This window comes from Pipistrellus kuhlii, unplaced genomic scaffold, assembly GCF_014108245.1.
Source record: "Pipistrellus kuhlii isolate mPipKuh1 unplaced genomic scaffold, mPipKuh1.p scaffold_m20_p_11, whole genome shotgun sequence".
Classification (NCBI taxonomy): Eukaryota; Metazoa; Chordata; class Mammalia; order Chiroptera; family Vespertilionidae; genus Pipistrellus; species Pipistrellus kuhlii.
Window position 1 is genome coordinate 16,427,692 of NW_023425416.1, and position 6,788 is coordinate 16,434,479.

Below are 6,788 nucleotides of genomic sequence, written 5' to 3' on the forward strand. Positions count from 1 at the left end.
ATAGCCCTGTATTATTGACCTGGAACATGTTTATAGTATTATAAAAAATAAAAAGGGTGGATTATACGTAATATTATATTATAAACCCATTAAAAATATAGTTCAGCCCAGCTAGTGTGCTGGTTGAGTGTCGACCTAGCAGGTCACGGTTCAATTCCAGGTCAGGACACATGCTTGGTTTGCAAGCTCAATCCCCGGCATGGGGCATGCAAGAGACAGCAATTCAATGATTCTCTCTCCTCATTGATGTTTCTATCTCTCTCTCCCTCTTCCTTACTAAAATTATATATATATATATATATATATATATATATATATATATATATATATTTCAGGAGGAAAATCTATAAAGTTCCACATCAAAATGGTAAAATCTATATTATATGTAATTTATCATAATAAAAACAAATGTAACAGTAGCTACTCCTGGATACTATGTTTTTATTACTAGTGAACTGTTGCACAAAATTCATGCACATTAAAAGTCCCCATGTGCCTCAAAATCGTGTGAGACCCAGCCCTGGCCTGTCCCACCCCTAACAATGCCCACAGAGTGAGGGGCACAGCCTCAGGGATATGAGCGGGAGTAGCAGGTAGGAGCCGGATCCCAAGAGGACACCCAGAGGGATCCCACCTGTGCATGAATTCGTGCACCGGGCTTCTAGTATGAATATAAGTTCCAGGGTTAATCACTCCCCACCCATCCTCCTACCTCCACCTTCCCTCTGACATTGTTAATGTGTTTCAACTTTCTATGTCTCTGGATCTATTTTGTTCATCAGTTTATTTTGTTCATTAGATTCCACATATGATACTTATTTTTGTCTATTTTATTTTGCTTAGCATAATCTCTCCAGGTCTATCCATGTTGTTGCCAATGGTAAGAGTTCCTTCTTTTTTACAGCCATGTGGTCACTTTTTAAAAATATATATATTTTATTGATTTTTACAGAGAGGAAGGGAGAGAGATAGTTAGAAACATCGATGAGAGAGAAACATCGACAAGCTGCCTCTTGCACACCCCCTCTGGGGATGTGCCCACAACCAAGGAACATGCCCTTGACTGGAATTGAACCTGGGACCCTTGAGTCTGCATGCTGATGCTCTATCCACTGAGCCATACTGGCTTCAGCCGTGTGGTCACTTTTTAAAGTCCAGCCTTTAAGGCACTGTTAGATGGGAAGTCAGGAGAGCCCAACTCTAGCATGGCTGGGAGCCAAGCTGGGAACGTGAAACAGGCTGGACCATTTCAGGACACTCTTAAAATATGAAAAATGACCTTTTCCATTCCAAAAATAATTCTAAAAGTCAAGTCTTGGAAGAAAGCTCCGGTCTTAACAGTGAAATCTGGGGAAGGTACAGGAAGTAGAAAACTTGAAAGATAACCCTGCAAAGATTTCTCTTGGCTGACAACATTCAGTGGTAAATTACAGCTGTTTCTGTGGTTATTTTTGTGGGTTAAGAGGAACCACAAAATGGTATGCCAGTGGATGTGTCCACTGCCCAACAAGTCCAGGGCATGGCACCAGATTTATCCACGTTGCACCTAAGTACTCAGAGCCGGCTGCGTCGGCATTTCCAGCCTGTGAAATAACGAAGCAGGGACTGCAGGGAAGTGAGTGCGGTGGGGCCCCAGGGCTTTTCTTCCATGGCTTTGCAGTTTGGAGAGTCGCCATCCGTTCAGGTTTCACTCACACAGGCTTTTTCCAGACCCTAGAACAAATCGTAGCCAGAAACTCTGCTCTTTGTCGGGAGGTGAATGGCAGCCCAGACTGAGTCAGGATCTTGCCTTCTCCCTTAGAAAACAACTTTGTTTTGAATGTGTGGGAATCCTGGCTCTTGTTTCTTCACTCAGGGGATGGGACACAGCTCCTAGTTCTTCCCAGAAAGACCCCTGTGGTCCCCGGGTTTCTGTATTGTTTTTACCACCGTCCAGGTTATAGCTGGTTCTATGGATATCACGTCTTCCTAGTATCAATGATTTAAATGTTTTCGTCTTTTGTCCTAACCAGCTTGGCTCAGTAGATGGAGCGTCGGCCTGTGGACTGAAGGGTCCCATGTTTGATTCCGGTCAAGGGCATGTACCTTGGTTGCGGGCACATCCCCAGTGGGGAGTGTGCAGGAAGCAGCTGATCGATGTTTCTAACTCTCTATCTCTCTCCCTTCCTCTCTGTAAAAAATCAATAAAATATGTTTAAAAAAATAAAATGTTTTTTTAAAAAATAAATGTTTCTGTCTTTCCTCTTTGGCCACTGAGTTTAATGGAGTAAAAGAAACAGGCTCCATCTCCATTGGTGGAGACCCCAGGCAGTGAACTGTCTGAGGAGCTCCACACAAGTTAGACATCTGTGAACCCTCATGCGCTGCACTGTGTCCCCCTTTGCACAGAAAGTGAAAGCCAGGGTTCGTGGTGCCTGTTTTGGGATTAGATGTGCTTTTCTTTGTTAGGGATCAACTTTCTCTCCCTTTAAGGCAAAGAACCCCTGTGAGGAATCAATGGAACAATCCTGTTGACTACAAAGAGGGTAATGCAGCTGTTTTACATCTTAAATGTGGTGATGGTTGCACAACTGTATATGGTATTAAAGACTATCAATTAAATTATACCTGGATTAAGAACACCAACAGCAACCAGTTTAGTAACATGAAAAAATGTGTACGAAGCAATACTAAGGTATGGGGGAGGAAATGATGCATCTGTAAAGTTTGTGTGTGTGTGTGTGTGTGTGTGTGTACTTATGTATTTACATATATATGAAATCAGGGAAATTTAAAACTGCATTTAGTACCGAAACTGGTTTGGATCAGTGGATAGAGCATCAGCCTGCGGACTGAAAGGTCCCAGGTTCAATTCTGGTCACAATGTTTCTAACTCTCTATCCCTCTCTCTTCCTCTCTGTAAAAAAAAAAAATCAAAATATATTTTAAAAAAATAAAACTGCAGTTAGTGGAATGAGGAGATAATTTTCCCTTTTAGAATTTTATTTGTAATTGCTGCTATGAGTTTTGGAACTGTAAGTACATTTTTTCTCCTATATATTAAAAATATTTTTACTGAATTTATTGGGGTGACATCCTGTATAATAAAGAGGTAATATGCAATTTGACCCTCATGCCATCGCATTACAAGATGGCTGCCCCCATAGTCACAAGATGGCCAGTGGAGGAGGGCAGTTGGGGGGGACCAGGCCTGCAGGGGAGGGCAGTTGGGGCAATCAAGCCAGCAGGGGAGGAGTTAGAAGGCTATCAGGCTGGCAGGCAGAGTGGTTAGGAGCAATCAGGCAGGTGAGTGGTTAGGGGCCAAAAGTCCCAGATTGTGAGAGGGATGTCCAACAGGGATTGGACCTAAACCAGCAGTTGGACATCTCCTGAGGGGTCCCAGATTGGAGATGATGCAGACTGGGCTGAGGGACAACCCCTCAGTGCTCGAATTTTGTGTGCTGGGCCTCTAGTTAGTTAATCAAATTATATAGGTTTCAGGTGTACAATTTTACAATATGGCACCTATATATTGTATTATGTGTTTACCACCCCAAATCAAGATTCCTTCCATCACCATTTATCACCCCTTTACCCTCTTTTACCTCCTCCTACTCCCCTTTCCCTCTGGTATTCACCATACTGTCGTCTGTGTATATGATTTTTTTTTTTTTTTTTTTTTTTTTTTTTTGCTTAATCTCTTCACTCTTTTCACCCAGCCCCAGAATCCCCTCGTCTCTGACAGTTGTCTCTCTGTTCTCTGTATCTATGGTCTGTTTTATTTTGTTAGTTTATTTTGTTCATTAGATTCCACCTATAAATGAGATCATAGGATACTTGTCTCTCTCTGACTGGCCCATTTCCCTTAGCATGATACTTTCCAGGTCCATCCAGGCTGCCACAAAAATGTAAGAGTTTCTTTTTTTTTAAATGATCAAGCAGTATTCCATTGTTAAATGTACACCAGCTTTTTTTTATCCACTCATCTATTGATGAGCACTTAGACTGCTTCTCAATCTTGGTTATTATAAATCAAGTTGAAATGAACAGAAGGGTGCAAAAATCCCTTTGAATTGGTGTTTCAGGTTTTTTTTGGATATATAGGGTGTCCCCCCCACCCCGAAATGTATACACACTTTAACAGCTGATAGCTCAATATTGAAAATGAAATGTATTTTTATATTTTTTAAATTTTCTATTTTATTTATTTATTTATTTTAAAATATGTTTTATTGATTTTTTTACAGAGAGGAAGGGAGAGAGATAGTTAGAAACATTGACGATGAGAGAGAAATATCGATGAAAGAGAAACATCGATCAGCTGCCTCCTGCACACCCTCTACTGGGGAGGTGCCCATAATCAAGGTACATGGCTTTGACTGGAATCGAACCCGGGACCCTTCAGTCCATATGCTGATGCTCTATCCACTGAGCCAAACCGGTTTCGGCTAAAATGTATTTTTAAAAAATATTTTTACTGATTTCAGAGAGGAAGAGAGAGATAGAAATATCAAGGATGAGGAATGCAGGGTTTAGGGAGGCTGGGGTGAAGTAACATTAAATAAAATTAAAAAATAAAGAAAGACATATCAATGATGAGAGAGAATCATTGATTGGCTGCCTCCCCCCACATTGGGGATCCAGCCTACAATCTGGGCATGTGCCCTGACTGGGAATCGAACTGTGACTTCGTGGTTCACAGGTCGATGCTCAAATCTCTGAGCCATGTATTTTAATAAACACTGCTTTTTATTCAAAGTGTGTGTACACATTTTTTGAGACACTCTTTATTCCCTAAAGTGGAATTTCTGGGTCATAATGCAGTTCCATTTTTAATATTTTGAGGAAATTCCATACTGTTTTCCACAGTGGCTGCACCAATCTGCAGCCTGGTACACAATATTCGTGCACTGGGGGACCGGAGGGGGGCTCCCTCAGCCCAGCCTGCATCCTCTTGCAGTCGGGGACCGCCTAGTGGACATGCCCTGAGGGTCCTTAGCGCTGCCTCGGAGGTGGGAGAGGCTTGCCAGCCATAAGCCCTGCTCAGCTCCTCTGTGGAAGCGCACTGACCACCAGGGGAAGCTCCTGTGTTGAGCATCTGCACCCTGGTGGTCAGTATGCATCATAGCGACTGGTCGTTCCGCTGTTCTGTTGATTTGCATATTAAGGGTTCATTATACAGGGTGCTGTTCTTACCCCATTGTATGTTCTTACCTCCTTTGTCATAGATTGGGCTGTCTAATATATGTCCGTTTTTATGCCAGTACCATGCTATTTTGATTACTATGGCCTTGTAGTACTAGTATAGTTTGATAGCAATTGGCATGATTCCTCCAACTTTGTTCTTCTTTCTCAAGATTGCTGAGGCTATTTGGGGGGTGTGCAGGAGGCAGCTGGTCGATGTGGTTCTATATAATTTTTTGGAATTTTTTTTTTTTAGTTCTGTGAAATACGCCATTAATATCTTTATAAGAATTGCATTGAATCTATAGATTTCTTTGCATACATTTTATTTATTTATTTTTAAAATATATTTTATTGATTTTTCACAGAGAGGAAGAAAGAGGGATAGAGAGTTAGAAACATTGATGAGAGAGAATCATCAATCAGCTGCCTCTTGCACACCCCCTACTGGGGATGTGCCTGCAACCAAGGTACATGCCCTTGCCCGGAATCGAACCTGGGACCTTTCAGTCTGCAGGCCGACACTCTATCCACTGAGCCAAACCGGTCCCGGCTCTTTGCATACATTTTAATGATATAAATTCTTCCTATCCATGAACACAGTATTTGCTTCCACTTATTTGTATCTTCTTCAATTTATTTCTTTAGCCTTAGTTGGTTTGGCTCAATGGATAGAGCGTTGTCCTGTGGAACAAAGGGTCCCAGGTTTGATCCCAAACTTGGTTGCAGGCTCCTCGGGCCCTGGCCCTGGTCAGAGGAAATTAATCAATGTGTTTCTCTCCCATTGATGTTTCTCTCTATCTTTCCCTCTCTCTTTCATTCTCTCTAGAAATCAATGGAAAAATATCCTCTGGTGAGGATTAAAAATAAAAATTATTTCTTCAGTGTCCTAATTTTTTAAGTACAAGTTTTTTGCATTCTTGGTTAAATTTATTCCTAGGTATTTTATTTTATTTTTTAATATTCACCCCAGGATATTTTTCCCATTTATTTATGTATTTATTTTTCAGCAAGGCAATTATCTTTACTGCTGCAGAAGGGTGTGCATGCACATGGTCTGGGAGCACATGCATACTGACTTTTTTTTTAAAGCGAGTGGAAGGAAGGGAGTGTGGGGGGGACGCGTAAAGAGAGAGATATCAATAACAACAATGTAAAACAAAAAAGAATTTTAAAAAATCAATGTGAGAGAGACACATTGATTGGTTGCCTCCCGCACACTCCCGGGGAGATGGAGCCTCCAACAAGGTATGTGTCCTTGACCAGGAATTGAACTTGATACCCTTCAGTTGGTGGGCTGATGCAACCATTGAGCAATGGCCAGGCTATTTTATTTATTTATTTATTTTTACTTTTAATTTTTTAAAAGTTCTCACCCAAGGATATTTCTTCATTGATTTTTAGAGAGAGTGGAAGAGAGGGAAGACAGAGAGAAATGTGCAGAAGGCAGCCAATCAATGAGCCAAACAGGCTAGGATTTTTTTTTTTTTTAATGCAATTGTAAGTGGGATTGTTTTCTTAGTCTCCCTTTCTGATAGTTCACTTTTGGTGTATAAAAATGCAACTAGCTGGTTTGGCTTGGTGTATGGAGCATCTGGCGGCTGACTGAAGGGTCCCAGGTTCCA